General features: G+C 46.6%; 1 protein-coding gene across 3 annotated transcripts in view; it reads right to left on the reverse strand.

The window, feature by feature from the left end:
* Rassf8 (Ras association domain family member 8) overlaps window positions 1-17,737 on the reverse strand; it is a 74,718-nt gene that overhangs the window by 55,192 nt on the left and 1,789 nt on the right. Inside the window, exon 2 of one of the 3 annotated variants that reach the window (XM_027430116.2) lies at window positions 11,638-11,869. The exons of the other annotated variants lie outside the window; for them this stretch is intronic. The gene's annotated coding sequence lies outside the window, so the exon portion shown is untranslated. The remainder of the gene's footprint in view (window positions 1-11,637; window positions 11,870-17,737) is intronic. 3 annotated transcript variants of the gene reach the window in all.

Consider the following 17,737-nt stretch of genomic DNA (forward strand, 5'->3'; position numbering starts at 1 on the left):
CTAAAACACCTGATTGGTCTAATAAAGAGCTGAACAGCCAATAGTCAGGCAGCAGAGAAGATAGGCAGGGCTGGTGAGCAGAGAGAAAAATAGGAGGAGAAACAGGAGACAGGTGCACAGGGGAGGAGACAGGTGCACAGGGGGAGGAGACAGGTGCACAGGGGAGGAGACAGGTGCACACTCCAGAGAGAAGGGTGTGTTCTTAATGAAGTAGACCACAAAAGCAATCACACAGGTGAGGGCTTGAGGCCCCTCCTGGGAGCCAGCTTCTCTGGGCACACCAAGGGCCCTGCACAGGCTTCCACCCCATACTGGCTTTCCACTCACTCTCCTTCTACACCATGGAGCCCTTATTTTAACCAACCCTGCCCCTCACAGGGAATCTGGACAATGCAAACACTTATGACTCGAGAAGGTCAAGAAGAGGGCCCTGACAACACAGGAATGGACACACTATTTCCTAAAGGGTTTGTGTGGGGGGGTAGCTGATAAAAATCTCGACTCTTCCCCACAAGGAGGGAATGTTGCTGTAGGTGGGACTACTTTTCAAATCAAAGAAAAAATTCTAATCAAAACAAACAAGCTCCTTGCTAAGCTGTATTTCCATAGGACCACAAATGAAATCCCCAATACAACCACCCTGGGAATTCTCCTAAGTGCCAGACACTGCTGTGTGAGCCTCTTCTTAGCTCAGATTTGATTATCCTGCCTCACTGTGCAGATTAACCATATGTTTGCAATGCTGCTCCCAGAAGGAAAACCCAAGATGGCTCACCGAGTTCTCTAAGTGATGTTGCAAACTTTCCCAGTTAGGTTTTGTTTTGTTTTTTTCCTAATAATCTAAGAAAATGAACTTAAGAATGTGGGAAGACTGAGCTCAAACACTGAGAAGGATTTGTCTCCTAAGATGACACAGGTAAGTTTCTTGCAGAGAAGAAGAGTTGAGGACAGGCATGCAGGTCAGTATGCATGCAGGGCAGTAGGAGGAGCCTGGCCAGCATGGGCAACGCCCTGGTCTCTCACCACCAGTCCCCCACCAGACAAAGGTGCTGCTGGAGGCTCCAGCACACTCTTAGGAACAAACATAAATGTAGGGAAAAAGATCCTCCACTGGTGAACACACAATTACTTTTGGCATGTTTGAGCATGTTCTAAACAATTAGCTAATTTCCTAAACAGGCTACATGGTGTACATTAATCTTGAATCAGTGCCCAATTTTGCATCAAAGAAAAGCACACACAATAAAGCACACACACTCACAGAGCTGAGTGTCTTTAGGTTTTAATGCCATGTGACCTGTTTCTGAAACCTTACCATCTCCTGTTATCTCCGGATGCAGGTTCATTAGGTCCTTTCTGGAATTACAACATCCAACAGTTTAGGGTTAGTTTTGCTGTACTCTCAGCTCCAGCTGAGGGCATGCAGTGGCATCTGTAATGTCCTGAGCCAGTTTGTCTCCAGGCTCAAAAGAAAGCAGCTATAGCTCTTTCTGTGTAACAAACAACAGAACACAATGCTTTATGCACATTAACTCATCCACAGATGTCACAGAAACAACCCGGTGACGGGATTTTCCTGGATTTCTGGTGAGAACAGGCACAGAGTGGTTATGTTACTGAAGGCCAAATCTCCCAATAAGTACACAGCCTGTATTTAAGTGGCCAACCATGTCTACCTTAGCTACACTCCTAACAACAGTGCATCTAGTAGACACCCAGGCCAAGCAAGGGAGGCAAAGGCACACAGGCTCTCCTGCCTCTCTCCAGACTGATTCTACCCCGCTAAGTTCCACAACTGCCATCCCCATAACTGCTCTTTTTAACCTGATTCTGATTTATTACATCTAGTCCTATGTTTAGAGCATTGTGTCTCAAGCTGCTAAGGGTAATTTTCCATTGTCTACACCTCTGCTGTGGACTGAATGAGACGCTGCCCATGGGCTCAAGTATTCCCAGTTGCTGATGCTATTTGGGGGGCTATGGAGCATTTAGGGGGCACCACCCTGCTGGAGAAAGAGTGTCACTGGGGCAGATTGGAGGCTTTGTAGCCTTGTCCTGTTGATGGATGAAAACATGCTCCCAGCCCTTGTCCTGCTTCCAGGCTTTCACCACCTGTTGCCATAGCCACAGAATGACCACACTTTCAAACAAGTTCACTCAAAACCGCTTCTCTAGCTTCCTCCATTTTTATTCCAAAGTGGAAAGGACACGGGATACCATATTATCCAGCTTGTTATTAAAGTATGGTTCTTCCCCCTCCAAAGCTGTGGTTACTGATAAAAAGTAGTATCTGCCACTTTCAGTTTCATACAAGGGATGTATTTGCCAGGAAACTTGTTTTTTGAAAAACAGTGTTATGCCAGGTATTGTAGCACACGCCTTTAATCCCAGCACTAGGGGGGCAGAGACCCAAGAATCTCGGTGAGTTCAAGGCCAGCCTGGCCTACAGAGTGAATTCCAGGACAGTCAGGGTTGCATAGATTCTGTGACAACACCCCCCACTACCACCACCACCAAACAAACAAACAAACAAACAAGAACAGTCTCGACAGGAAGCCAATGAAGATAATTAAAATTGTGATGGGGATGCTGAAGTGCTGCTCTTCACAACTGATGGCGTCATGTGGGGGGGGGGGACTCAGTTTCCCCTAAGGGGCGGGGAGGACTCAGTTTCCCCTAAGGGGCAGGCCACTGGGATTCTGACCATGCTCCAGTGAGTATATTGGCAACACAAATTGGACTTGTCTTTTCTTCCCTTTTCTTTTCTTTTCTTTCCTTTTCTTTTTGGGAATCACAAGATGGGGTAGACCTGGGAAGATGGAAGTGAAGGTGATCAGGGTCTGTGAAACTACCAAATAACCAAGAAAAATATGTCGAAAAAGCTGTATTACCTTCCCTTAGGAGACATTATGGATACATATGAAGATTTTTAGTGTATAACCCTGAAGTCAGGACTGTTGTGCCACCCACATATATTACAAATCAAATCTGAGAGACATAACCACAGCCTAGTTAGCAGGAGGATGGTCTGAAAACCAGACCTCTAAAATAATCATTCTTCAGAAGACTCTGGCAGCACAGGGAAGATCACTCAGGGAAGCCGAATGGTCCTGAGCTCAGCCTCTGCTTCAGAGACTGACTGACTTTTAAGAAGAAGCAGGGCCTCTCGCTACACCACCTCACTGCACCTCAACGAGAGAGACAAGGCCCTGTATATTAATGCCACATAGAGGAAGCATGTAAGGTACCATCTAGGATGAATGGTCCTACCGTGCCCAACATCTCTCTGCTGCTCCTCAGGCCAGACTGACCCCACACAGCAGCTGAAAGGCGTCTCCAGGCCTGTTAAACCCTGCAGAGCTGTGGAGGTCTGACAGACAGGGCCCAGCAGAGCCTGGCACAGTGCATTCCTGTCACTCAGCTCGGTGTTCTTCTTAAAGCTCAGTAACACGATTTTAAAAGACAACTCTGTTTGTGGAATTCATACTAAATTTAAACGTTGTGACTTGCTTGCTTTAAAGACCCTGGACGACAGCCTTTACACACAAAGCATGGTGGGTGGGGTCTGGACCTTCCCTGCCTCCTCCATCTGAAGACGGGGGGTGGGGTGGGGGTGGGGGGTGGGGTGGGGGGGTGGGGGCAGCTGGTCACAGCGTTTACTTTCAAATGAAATGTTTCGTTACCTGGAGACAATTTTTCCTAACACAGCCCAAACGGGGTCTTGGTTGCCTGCTCTGAAGAGAACCTGCAATTACAGGGTTACAGCACCATGGTCCACCTGGCTGAGACAGGGTCACACTCTCATCTGGTGTCAAGAACCTTGTTCCCACAAACCTGCTGGGGACTTTCCAGGACACATTCTATTTGTTTCAGAAAATCTGATGGACATACAAAGTACCTAAGGTTGGAATTCCAGACTTCACACCTGAATTTCTTAATGTACCACCTGTTACCACTGTGAACCATAGCCAAAGGCCACCTTTTCTAAGAAAATTTTCCCAAGTCCTGTCTCCCAATTAAAATCTGTCTGTCACTCTGCCATTTATTTACTCCTTACTCCCACAACAGTTAAACCAAGACATCCCATCTGCTGCTGACGTGTCTCCTGTGAGGGTCTATGCCTGTCACTCACACAGTGCCCAGCCTCTGTAGCTGAGAAGCTGCAGCGTGCAAGAATGGTTAGAACCAACAGCGGTGAGTGGCCCTCCAGTCAGAGTCCTGGCTCTACCCAACCTCTGCCTAACACTATGGACTCGGACAAATTATTGTGGGTCTAGTTTCATAGAAGTTGTGACAATATATGAGATACTTAGCACCCAGTACACTATAAGTATTCATATGGTAATTATAAGTAAAATGACTATTTATTGAAAAAAAAAAGTATCAGAGGCTGGAGAGATGACTCAGTGGTTACAAACATCCCTCAATCATGAGGGTCCGAGCTCAGATCCCAACACCTATGTAAGGCTACTCACAAACCACAAATACCTCTACCTCCAGCTCCAAGAGATCAAATACCCTCTTCTGGCATCCTTGAGCACCTTCTCTCTCTCTCTCTCTCTCTCTCTCTCTCTCTCTCTCTCTCTCTCTCTCTCTCTCCTCTCTCTCTCTCTATATATATATAAATAAATAAAATAGAAATGAGTTTAAAATGCACAAAGGCTCCATCAATTATACTCTGCAGCTTTTCTGAGAAGTTTGGTGTTAATTTGTTCATCAAAGCTTCAAGCCTTTATCTTCGTTCACTTTACTCTGTGACACTATGGCCCCTCTCTGTGCTCTTAAGATCTTCTCCCGGTCTCTCTGGGGAGGCAGTGACTCCCTTCCTGTCTTTTTCTTCTAGCTGGGCCAGGCACTGGAGTCTCTTCTCACCTGCTCACTCAGGACAAGCTTACTGGTCGGTCCTCAACTGCCCCGATGAGCAGCCAGCCAGCTGATGATGCTGAATAAACACCTGGATGGATGACTGCAGTGTCTGTGCCGCTGGGCAAACTTACAATCTGTGTTTCTAGCATCTTCTAAGGAGTCCCCATCAAGAACTGAAAATAACATCTTTCTCTTTTCTGTCCTCAGATGGGCTTTGGTTAAACAGCACAATAAACTGACAGAAGTCTTTCTCTCCCCAACCCTGGAGTCCCATAGCTAATGAAACCTTAAAGCCCCACAAACAGCTATGTTGTTTACTGCGCCTATGACTCCCTGGTCCCCCAGACTGAAGGGAGAGTCGGGACCTGGTCAGCAAGGCCACCAGAGTGGCCTGCCTGCAAAGAGTACTTTTGGACTTTAGATATTGACATTTGTCATGGGATCCTATGGACTCCAGAGCTCGCAGAGGTCAGTGATCCTGACTTTAAAGTCAGCACTGTGCCTGTGTTTCAGCTGGTCTCCAGACAATCGGTGAAGGGCCAACTGTACAACTTCTGGAAACAGCAGAGAATGCCTGTAAAGCAAGAGTGTCAGTTCTTTGTCATACAAATATTTCAGTTTGTGGACCTGAGCTGGCAAGTCACCCCACCAATTAAATCCACTAAAACAACACACGTAATTTGGAAGCTAGCATTCAGTGAAACACCATTCTGCAAAACAAAAGGGTCACTGATATGAGCTGCATGATCTGGGCTGATTTTCCCAGAAAATAAAATCAAATGATCAGCTGAACAAGACAGATTAGTAAGAACTTAGGCTCTGTGCAAACAGAAGGAAGACAAATAACAAGACACCAGCAGAAGCCAGGCAGCTGCTTTCTGTGCAGTTGACAGGAGTGAAGGCCATAACTGCAGCCCTTTCAAAATACTCAAATGAAGCCCAGCAGGAATGCCAACCTGCAAAGGTCTCACCAGCCAAAAAACAGGGTTCACTGGTAGGAACTGGGGCTCGCTCGTTCATGTGAAAGGCCTAAGGAAGGACTCAACAGAAGGATCAAGCAAGGCCACAAAGAAAACATTGATTAATCTTGTCTCCAGCATTCATTGTTGATGACTGTGGCCCGCTCTCTATTAACTGGCCAATCTGATTATTGGCAATAAAAGTTAGGAACTAAATTAGGAATAGATACAATACGGCTACAGAGCTAACACTCCGAAGAGCCTAGTGAGGAAAGCCAACTTGGGAAGAAAAACAAGCAGGAAACAGCCCAATGTTGCGGGAAGTGCAGCTCTCCAAAGCCAGGGGGCTTCCGGGTATACATCATCTCATGGGGAGATCAGCACATCCAGCTTGTGCCCCCACAGCGGGTGGGGGGGAATGGAGATGGGCAGCCTGAGCCTAGGAGGAGGAAGCCAGTTTGTGAAAGCTTGCCTGGAATAAAGCCTCAGGGCCAGCACCTAAGACCTCCATACCTGGGCCTGGCCACACTATCATCCCAAACTACTAGGCCACCTCCCAAAGCTACTCCACCCATCTGGTTTTGTGTCCATATCTAATTTGGTGCTTAACTGCCTTGGCTAGAAATGAGACCTGGCACTTAGAATTAGGGAAGTCAGTTCAGAAAAAGTAGAAGTGACAATCAGGACTATCAGCAGTAAGTACTGAAAATGAGACTGGAGACAGGTTGCACCCTGGGCCACCACACCATGTCCTCAGGGATGACACTGGTTACACCCTGGGCCACCACACCACGTCCTCAGGGATGACACTGGTTACACCCTGGGCCACCACACCTTGTCCTCAGGGATGACACTGGTTACACCCTGGCCACCACACCACGTCCTCAGGGATGACACTGGTTACACCCTGGGCCACCACACCACGTCCTCAGGCTGTGGGGGTCTTTTCCCAGCTTCCTGCCATATCTACTTCACACCACTACCTGACATTCCTATTCTCTTGTGACCTTGGTTTTCGGTGTGTGCTGTCTTCTAAGATGTGTCTCGACTTGAGAGTTTGTATGTAACAAGTATTTCAGCCACTTCTTTACTTCACAGAGCTGAGCCAGGGCCTTGCACATGGCACCCAAGCAAGGGTTCTGCCACTGAGCAGCACACCCAGCCCAAGCCTCTTTTGGGGCAGGGTCTTACTCTGTAGCCCAGGCTGGACATGAACACACTGTGTAGTCCAGGTTGGCAAGCACAGAGGAAAGCTACACCCCGTCCACCAAGCTTAGCCTACTTTGTAATGGAGTCACTGGTGTGTGTCACAACATCAGTTCACACCAGGGCCTTTTGTTTAAAGCTCAGCTTTTGCTAAATAGTAAGCTCCCTAAAATTGCAGAGGTCCTTCTCTTTGTCAAACTAACTACTGAAAAAAAGCTTCCTCACCATAACATGTATGCCACAAATGTGTGTTGAGTAAACATAAACATGGTAAATAAATAAGCCAAGTTTGATATACTATACTAAAACACTGGGAAATTCTCCAAAGCCAGGTTAATTCTAATTTGATTTAAACATTTCTCAGAGTAAAACCTGAATAAGCAGAAATTTAGTTTAAAACAATGCTAGGAAAAACACCACCACCCTGTGGTTTTTATAAATAAGCTTGCCATGAAACAAAAGGTAAACAAACTTTAGGAGAAGGCTGCCCTTCACCCCAGAGCTGGAATAGTACACCTCGCCCTGTGACTGCCACTTTCCCTGGCCCCGAGGCACATGGAACCAGCAAACACAGCCACCTGCAGTTTTCCACAGAGCATGGATCTCTGCATGGCCGGTGCCGCCACCCTGCTGTTCCACTCCTATGAGACTCCTCCCAGAATGTCTTCACAGGCCAGTCCTAGCTGGAGTGTACTGTCCTTTTAAACTTAAGAGGGGACTCTCAAATTTCCCCAGGATGAGATTACCTTTCCAGAAAGAATCTTTCAGTTTCCCTCCATGCTCCTAGTACTGTCCAGATGCCTGCCCCTCCTCCCAAGGGAACAGCTGGGGGATGAGATGGTTTTCCTTGTATTCCCATTTCACAGCAGTCAGATGCACTGTGAGTGGACCTACAGCGGGCTACAATCCACCAGCATCAACTCCACACAGCTAGGACCTGTCCTGAGCTCTCCTGCACTATCTGGCAGAGCAGCCAAGCTCAGGATTTAGAGTCCGCCCATCCAGCCCCCAGTATGAAGACATCAAGTAGCCAGCGCTGTTGGAGAAGTCGTGATTTCCACATACATGGACTTTACATTAGGAAAGTGAGGGCCGTTTTAGAATTAATGCTGGCTTCAAGGACTGTGCTGTCTTCCAGTGCGGTGCTGGCTGTAGGAAGAACAAAGGCAGAAAGGTAGGCAGGTCTCTCTCCCTGTCTTGTAGACTTCCGGCCTCTCTTCTAGGGACAATGCCTCACAGAAGACATCCCTTATCACCACAGCTCACCCCACCTGTACGCGACCGGTGGGGCTTTCTCCTCCTCCTTCTTTCTGTCGCTCACCTTTCCTGCCCCTACCATCTGGAGGAAATAGTTTTAACACAGCCCAAATAAAACACAGTAAGTCTGGGGACTACACAGCACACTGACAGACATGCGCAGCAGATCCCTTCTGCTGCCGGGCCAGCCTTTATTCTCCCGACCACCACACCAGCTGAGCACTGAGGCTGCCTGTCACCAATTCCAGGGTCTTCTTCAAATGCAGACCCTGGGGTCACATGGTTTCACTCCCAGATGGCACCTTTCCCCACCTCATTCACAAAGGAAGCTGTGCCAACGCAACAAGAATTCTGTTTTGGTCCCTTAGTGCTCCTACGGAAGCAAGCAAGCAAACAAACATTCTAGGCTGCTGGTTTATAAACAACAGAGTTGTATTTTCATGGTTCTAGAGGTATGCCTGGAGGTCAGGTAGAAGGCCACTTTCTGGCTTACAGAGTGTCTTCTTGTGCTGTGTCTTCACACATTAGAGGAATAGTTAGCTCTCCTAAGAACATGAGGGATCCCCTCCCAAACTTCACCTCCTCATACCTTGGGTGGTGCATGTTTCTGTGTGGGTGTGTGTCTGTAGACAGGACCTCAGCACAAGACTCTGAGGAGGAGGCACAATCACTCAAGTTCTGAGGAGTCATCCTCTTCCCTCAGCAGCAGTGAACCACTGATTTCCAAATGAAGTCAGACCTCACGGAGGGCAGGATATCTCAGACCGGCCTGAATTCAGACCTCAAGGAGGGCAGGCCATCCCACAGACTCACTTGAAGTTAATCCTTAGTCAGGTTACTTGGATGATAACATTGTCTATAACTGACCCAGGAATGAAGAGAATCTGGGAACCACAGGGATAGTCCCAAGAAAGACTACACTGAAAAGAGAGATCCTGTCCTTCTTCCCAGCAGACATGTGCTACAGGCACACCTGGTTTGGTATAGCTCCAACTTGTTTTCTCCATTCCCTTTCTTATGTTCCATGGTCTGCTCTAATGGGCAACTAACTCTAACATGTTTCTGACTCTCCTAACATGTAAATGACTCTCCTAACATGTATCTGACTCTCCTAACATGTAAGTGACTCTCCTAACATGTATCTGACTCTCCTAACATGTAAGTGACTCTCCTAACATGTATCTGACTCTCCTAACATGTATCTGACTCTCCTAACATGTAAGTGACTCTCCTAACATGTATCTGACTCTCCTAACATGTAACTGACTCTCCTAACATGTTACTGACTCTCCTAACATGTATCTGACTCTCCTAACATGTATCTGACTCTCCTAACATGTATCTGACTCTCCTAACATGTATCTGACTCTCCTAACATGTAACTGATTCTCCTAACATGTAACTGACTCTCCTAACATGTAAGTGACTCTCCTAACATGTATTTGACTCTCCTCACATGTAATTGGGCAGTATAGCACATGTCTGTCATTCACTGAGGCCCTAGGTTCAATTCCAAGCACACAAAATAAGCACAACGAACCAACCAATAAAACCCCACAAATAGTAACTTTCTTCAATTATAAAATATGCATTCAGTACAGAAAAAGTTGCAAAACAATAAAGGATTGGGATTAAAAGTCACCAGCAACTTGAGTGTGTGATCTACAATGACACAGAATAAGTAAGTCACCTGACCCTGAGTGTAAGAGACCAGGCACTAAGGAGTTCAGGTAAGATTTTTTTTTTTTTTTTTTATAAGAAAGGTGTTCAAAACAATGGGACACATTAGGAGCTGAAGCCTGGGGGCCATGAAGATGTTGATGACATCCTGTTTCTTAGTCTGGCACTTGAGGCATGTTTCTGCTTGAGACAAGACAGTGAATTCAGTCCACAAACAACTACACCAAGAGTCCAAGGAGAGCCAAACAGCTGCCTGCACTGACTGGCTTCCTGGGTAGCCATCCAACAAGGTGGGCACTACTCTCTACAAGTCCATGGTCTCGCAGGAGAGAGCATGACACAGACCTGCCTAGACTCTCAGTCCTGAACTTGCATGTCTCAGTGACAGTTAGGAACCAACCCCGCTATGAGGCATGGAAGGCTCTGCTGGGTGGGCGCCTCATGTTCACTGTCTACAGATGCGAGAGCTGCTGTGCTTAAAACGTCTTCCTGAAGTTGTTTCTCCAATACTGGAAATCTATTATCTTTGACTTTGTAAAGTCACAATACAGCTCAAGTGCTAACACAGATACGATTATGACAGAAGCAAAAGAACTAATAAAAACAGCTGAGTGGTAAAAAAGCACTTTTGTTTTCTTTCTCTCCCCTCAATCGCCACTCCGCTCATAGTAAGGAAGTTCTAGATGACCCTTCCGGGCCAGGGATGAACCCACAGCAGGAATGATGAACAAGGGAGAGACTCTGAAGTTCTTTCATTTGGAATGCGTGGGTCAAACATGGAAATGTGGCTCATGTGACGTCAGGGGTCAGGAAACTGCCCAAGAACAGAAAGGCCGGCCACAGATGAATGCATCAAAGCCCCCAAACTGCAGCAGGCCAGGAGCAAACCTGGACATCAGGAGCCACTTAGGGGCTCTGCAGGGCCACAAAGAACCATGAGGAAGCCTCTGGCCTTAAGAGAGTTTTGTGCAGACAAAGCTGCTCCACTTTAGAAAAGAGTATTCCATAGAATACCCACAGCAAGGGCATCACTGGCTATGAAGCTTCAAAGAGCTACTCACACTCCCTGAACTGCAACAGGGGACGGGACTGACTGCGAGCTTAGATCCTGCTTAGTCACTTTGAACTCATGAACAAATGAGCCAAGAAGAGCCCCTTAGAAGTCACCTGTTTGAAGCTTCCAAAATCACCACACAAAGGAGTATGAGAAGCAGGCACGCGTGTGGCATGGAGTGAAGGCCAACTGTCAGGGGACTGAGCGCCCTGCAAGGGAAAAGCCCAGCCAGGATGGCTTTAAGGCGACCACTTAGAAGAGGGCAGAACCTTTTACTTGCATGAACTGCAAACACCACCTTAGTCTGGTCCTCCAGCTGTTGGGCTCGTGGATGAGGGTGGGAGGCAGATGAGCAGGGAGGCAGAGCAGAGCCGGCCAGCTGTACAAAGCTCTAAGTGGCGATAGAAAGGATCCCTGAAAGTTAGACTGGGGCCAGCTGTGAGGAACTGCTGGCCTCACAGAGCCCAGAGTCCCTTGCTTTTCTCACCAGTCAGGGTCTATGCACTGTCTACCCTCAGCTGAAGGACACTATCTGATGAGGAAGGGGGACCTGGGATAGTAACAAGCATTAAATATGCTGTCAAAAAAAAAAAAAAAAAAAAAGGTCCTACATACATCCCAGAGTTTGAATCAATCCCACAGGCAGACGGAGTTGCATGGATGTGGTGTCAGGTACGGAGGGTGGGCAAGCAGCCAGTCTCTACGAGGGATGATAAATTAGGGTGGAGGAGGGTGGAAGACAGGTCCTCCGCTGCTCAGGAGGACTGCACCAGTTAGTCAGAGTGATGCGGAGACACGATGACGGGCTCACACACGGATCCTGAGGAGCTGGGGTCTGGAGCTCTGACTGCAGAAGGAACATATGGGGAGCACATTTCATGTTTGAACATCACAGTAAAAGCAATGCAGAATTGTGAGACACCACCCCCACCAAGCCTTAGGCTAAACTTTTCAGAATCTCTGAATTCTGTGCCCCCCAGGAAAACAAAAACAAAGAGAAAAGGCTCATTCACAGACATTCTGAGAGGAGATCAGAGAACCCATGGCTGTCTGAGGCCTACAGAGAGACCGCAGGTTAGAAAATGTGGGCATGGGTCAAACTGTTTCACCCAGCAGCTCTGGTCATCCCCAGCAACGGAGGCTCCATGCATTTCCTCAACTGCATCTCCACACACAGAAGGGTGTGCGGTTCGGTTTTGACAAATGAACAAATGAAGAAAGGGTGACACCTACCAAGAATCTGTTGGCGTGTATTTGTTAAGACCAGGTCTCACTGTGTAGCCCTGGCTGTTCTGAAACTTGCTGAGTACACTGGACGAGCCCTGAACTCAAAGATTCACCTGCCTCTGCTTTTGCACCACCGGCAGGCAGCACCAAGCCAGACAGCTAGGAAGAGGCATTTGAAAGGAGAAGACAGGTCAGATTGTGAACAGATCCTGGAGCCTAGGCTGTGGGTGATTCTCAAGAGTCCCTGCTAGAGGCTGAGCAGCAGGTGAGGTGAACACACAACCACTCCAGAACTGTGCTGGCTGAGGAAGGAGCCGCAGCAGAGCATCCTGAGTCTGAGGCTCAGCAGCAGGCTGAGGCTGAGCCAAGGGAAGGCAGCTTAGACCTGGGCATAGACAGAAGCACTGCTGCAAAGGTCCTGGAGCCCTTAGGACACTTTCCTTTTTACACTGCTCTTGTACAGTGTGGTATCCTAAGAAAATCACTGATCTTCTTCTAGAAACTTTACACTGTTCAGATTCAGATTAGATCTATTATAGTCTGTGTTAATTTTATCTGATGTCCATTATGGATCGAAGTTCACCTTCTACATACAGAAATCTAATCATTCCAACACTATTACTCAAGGGGGAGATGGAAAAGAGGTTTTGCAGGAACAGCAAGCCCCATTCTCTCACTTTGGATGGCCTGGTGACAGGGCTCTCTCTAGACCCACAGAGACTGTCACATTCACTCCCTGTATGAACACAAGCAAGAATCCCTTTTCTTGTTTTTCAAAACAACTAAAAAAATACATTCGTAGCCCAACTTAAAGGTGAGGAGCTTACCAGGCGTTGGTGGCGCACACCTTTAATCCCAGCACTTGAGAGACAGAGGCAGGCGGATCTCTGAGTTGGAAGCCAGCCTGGTCTACAGAGCGAGTTCCAGGATAGGCTCCAAAGCTACACAGAGAAACCCTGTCTCAAAAAATAAAAAAATAAGAAAAAGAAAACAAAAGAAAAAGAAAAAGAAAAAATCATAGGTTAGATGTCATCAAAATCTAAGACCCTCAGTCTTCAAAAGTGCCCAAGGAGAGAGGAACAGGCAGCTGCACACTGAGACAAAGCATCCATCTGATAAGTAACTTTACCCAAGTACACGAAACCTCTCAAAATTAACCTTAACACCCAATATGAGCATGGGAAGAACTAGAGACGGTCAGCAGTCAGTACTCTCTACTCTCTAGTCTCCAAGAGGTCCTGGGCTCAGTTCCCATCACCTATATGGTGTCTCACACCATCCCTAACTCCAGCCCCAGGGGATCTGACACACTTTTCTGCCCTCAGAGGGCACCAGGCATGCATGTGGTGTACAGGCATACATGTTAGCAAAACACCCATACATATAAAATAAAAATAAATTTAGAGATGTTCAATATCAATTATCAGGCAAGTGTCAATGAAAACTACCATCGAACACCCCAAATACTCAATGAAAACGTCTAATTATACCAAGTGCAGCAAGAAAGACATGAGTGTGCTCTCACACTGCTAAGGAAAACGGTGGTACACACCTGCTTATTACCCCTCCCGCCACCAGACACTCTCTGAAGGTGGGTAGAGGCGGGAGGGTCAGTTCAAGGCCAGGCAAACACTGCAAAGCAGAATCAAAACAACCATAAACTGTGGAATCTACAAGGAAAGTATTTGGCAGTTTCTTAAAAAGCTCAGCTCACAAAAGGAAAGGAAACGGCCCAGAGGTCCATCAACAGAGGAGCAGATGAGCAGCGTTGTCTGTGCTTGAGAACTGCCCTTGGAGTGCCGGGCCAGCCAGGGACTCACTAAGTAATGGAGGATGACCTCCAATTTCTAACCTTCCTGCTTCTGCCTCCAGAGGCTGAACTACAGGCGTGCACCATCACAGTTGAAAGCGTGCCAGAGACTGAGCCCAGGGTTTTGTGCGTGCTGGGCAAGCACTCTACCAACTGAGCTACACCCCAGCCTCACTGCTCGCCCCACACATCACCATGAGTAAGTTAGCAAACATTCTGTGTGAGACAATACATCAGTGATTCCATTCATCTCAAGTTCTAGGACATGTAGGCCTCTGCGGTGACAGAGCAGAGGGTGGCTGTGAGAGGGGAGGATGGGGAGATGCACAGTTAGAGAGAAACACTCGGAGAAGACAAGGGACATGGCCCTTGTGCTGGTGGTGGTAACACACACACCTGTGTCAAAGCTGCAAAACTGCAGTCAGGAACATGCAGGTTAGTTCATCATGATTTGATCCTAGTACAATTCTGTTTAAAAAAAATAAATATCAGGCTGGCAAGATGGTTCCGTGAGTACAGTGCTTGCCACCAAGCCTGAATTCAAAGCCTGGGACCTATCTGGTAGAAGAATAATGACTCCAAGGTGCCCTCTGACCTTCTTCCCATGTGAGACTCCCCCACTTATACAACGCAATAAAGACTAATGCAGTCACAGATTTAAAATCAGTAGATAAATATAACAGAAGTTAATGTACACTGAGAAATAAGGAAGATGAAATACAACCTCCTGCAGAAATGGCCAAGCTCTAAGAATTGAGTACTAACCCTAACCTAGTCCCCAGTGACATTTCTAGTGCAGAACTGCATAGAATGTAAATCTATTCAACTATATTAAACAAAAATAAGTTCTTTTTTTTTTTTTACTAATGTCTATGTAGTAAAAGGATTCCAATTATTTGGTAATATATTACACTTGAAAAGATCATTTAACCTTAACTGGTTTTCCAATAATAAAATTACTTTAATTAAGGATAAGTTTGATTTAGCACTTAGAAGCTAATAATAATTAACAAGAATGACAAAGTATACATCCACATGAATACAATCTGGAAGATAATGATTATAACCTCTCGTTACAACCTATATTTATATGATTATTTTTCAAAATCATGTAAATGCTACTAAGTAAGTAAGCTACAATGCATAAAACCCGGACAGCACTGAAGTTAATTATGTTGAGCTTGGTGATAACACCTGAATGTGTAAAGCATACAACTAAAATCATCAGGGCTGGGAAATAAAAGGTAATAAATAATGTCGGTGCCAAGACATTCCAGGCAATTGTCCAACTTCATCTAGGTAGCCAGTAGGCATATATTCCTAAGGGTAACACATAGCAAGGGCACCTGGCCACACTGGTGATGCAAATACCCTAGGGCACAGAGACTCTGCACAAAGCAAGTCACATGCCAGGCCCACCCCAAAAACCACTCCTGGTTTTTTCATTCAGGTAAGTCTTAGTCTGAATAAGTGCTGAGGTAAAGCAAAAGACCCTGCTACAGAAGGCATCTCTATCTTTAATGGAAAAAGACAGAATAAAAGGCCCAGTTTCTCTGAGTAAAGTGAGGTATGTAACCTAAGCATCCTTTTCATGACCATGTCCAGGTCAGCCACACTCTCCTCTTGAGACAGCATGGGACTTGGCATGTAATCAGTCTTGTTCCCCATCCCAAGAGCATCCAGAGGGAGACCTGGAGGCGGTGTTCAGAATCCTGAAGACGGCCACAGTGCCCCTACCGAAGGACAGAAAGACGCTGGGATTGTATGTACCTAAGGGTGAGCAAAAGCGGAAGGAAAAGGGGGGAGGCATGCAGCAGGTTCTACACAAAGACCGTGAGTAGCAACATGAACAGCACAGGCATCTCTGGGCCAAAGGACACAGAGTCAGGATGCTATATGAGGCACCCACATGACAAACACTCAGTCATGCTTTAAGCATCTTGGTGGATGGTCTTGTCTACTTTTTCTTTAAAAGGGAAAAAGGACTGCCCCACCTCTGGTAGCTCCTGTTGCTCCTCCCGCCTGTCTGGACAGATGGCATGCTGGGACACTACTGGGCATCCTCAGACCTTGCTGCCTCTGGTAGCTCCTGTTGCTCCTCCCCGCCCTCCTTGAACATCTGGCACTGAGCAGTCAACATCATCTGTCTGGCACATAACCACGTGACGCTGTGTAAAACATTAGGCACTGTAAAACTCTTATTTCCATTCTGCAATCCTGTGCTAATAAAAAAATAATTGTGTTAATGTTGTAGTTAGGAAAGTGGAATGTGTACCACAGAGAATCGCAAGGGCAACACTAATTAAAAGCTGTCTCAATGTATCACTCTGTGTCTTCCAGAAACCACAGAAGCATTATTTTCACCTGGTACTTGCAAAGACTGTTTCAGATCATTACCATTCACAAAAATGGAACACAGTAGGGCTGGTTTGGCTTTTCTGTCACAAAACATAAATATAACAGAGATGAGGACTATTAAAACATAAATGTGCTGGGTGTGGTGGTGCCAGCACTCAGCAGAGGCAGGAGGACCTTTGTGAGTTCCAGGCTAGCCTGGTCTACATAGGGAGTAGCATAAATGAGACACCGCCGCTACACCAACAGGCATTTACCATTTACTAACACTCCTTCCTATGTGCACCAGGACCGGAGAGTAGAGAGGGCACTGTTACTGCCCTCAAGGAAGGAAGTGGGGGTAGGAGGGTAGGGGGTTGTGTTTAAACACTACAATGGACCAATGGACGGCCACCAAGTAAGCTCTGGGGACATGGGAGATGCTGCCACTGTTGACAGAGATGTGCCCGGCACTTGGGAGGTGCTCTGCTCGTAGCTTTCCTGTTAGCGGTGGTAACGCGTTTTAAAGGCTGTGAATACAGATCACAGAACCAGAGGAGCAGGGCACATCCTTAAATCCCTGACAAGCCTGGCTAGCTGCTACAAAAGGTATCTCTTCCAGTCCACAGAACACTAGGGAACGGGAATTCCGGAATTCCGAAACCTACTTAGGACTGGAACAAAGTAACCTCCAAGGAAAGTGAGTAGCTGGCTCATTATTTACATTTCCTAATGTTTCATCTCCATGAGGCAGCCCCACCTCACCTCCACCTAGAAGGAAATCTCCCAAGTTTTGAATACTTGCAAGTTATCTGGGTCTCCTCAATGTTTTTTTGTTTTGGTTTTTTGTTTTTTTGTTTTTTTGTTTTTTTGGTTTTTCGAGACAGGGTTTCTCTGTGTAGCTTTGGAGCCTATCTTGGCACTCGCTCTGGAGACCAGGCTGGCCTCGAACTCACAGAGATCCGCCTGCCTCTGTCTCTCAAGTGCTGGAATTAAAGGCGTGCGCCACCAACGCCCAGCTCCTTCTCAACGTTTTATAAATTGACAAAACCATCTGCCAAAAATTAACTACAAGGAAAAAGAACAATGATATCCTGCAGTAAACAACAATTTTACTCCCAAGTTATTATATACAACAGCAAAAGACTCAGTAAGAAACAGGATACTCTGAAGAATTAATCATTTCTCAGAATGCCAGGCATTCAGATCAAGCACTAATACACCCCTCTGAATACAAAGGGCCATGAAAACCAAGCACCAAGGATTCCAAATTTAAGAGTCACAAGCTTAAAAAAAAAAAAATTGAAAAGGCAAAGAAGATGCAAAGAAAAATGACACCACGAT

This window comes from Cricetulus griseus, chromosome 8, assembly GCF_003668045.3.
Source record: "Cricetulus griseus strain 17A/GY chromosome 8, alternate assembly CriGri-PICRH-1.0, whole genome shotgun sequence".
In the NCBI taxonomy this organism is placed as follows: domain Eukaryota; kingdom Metazoa; phylum Chordata; class Mammalia; order Rodentia; family Cricetidae; genus Cricetulus; species Cricetulus griseus.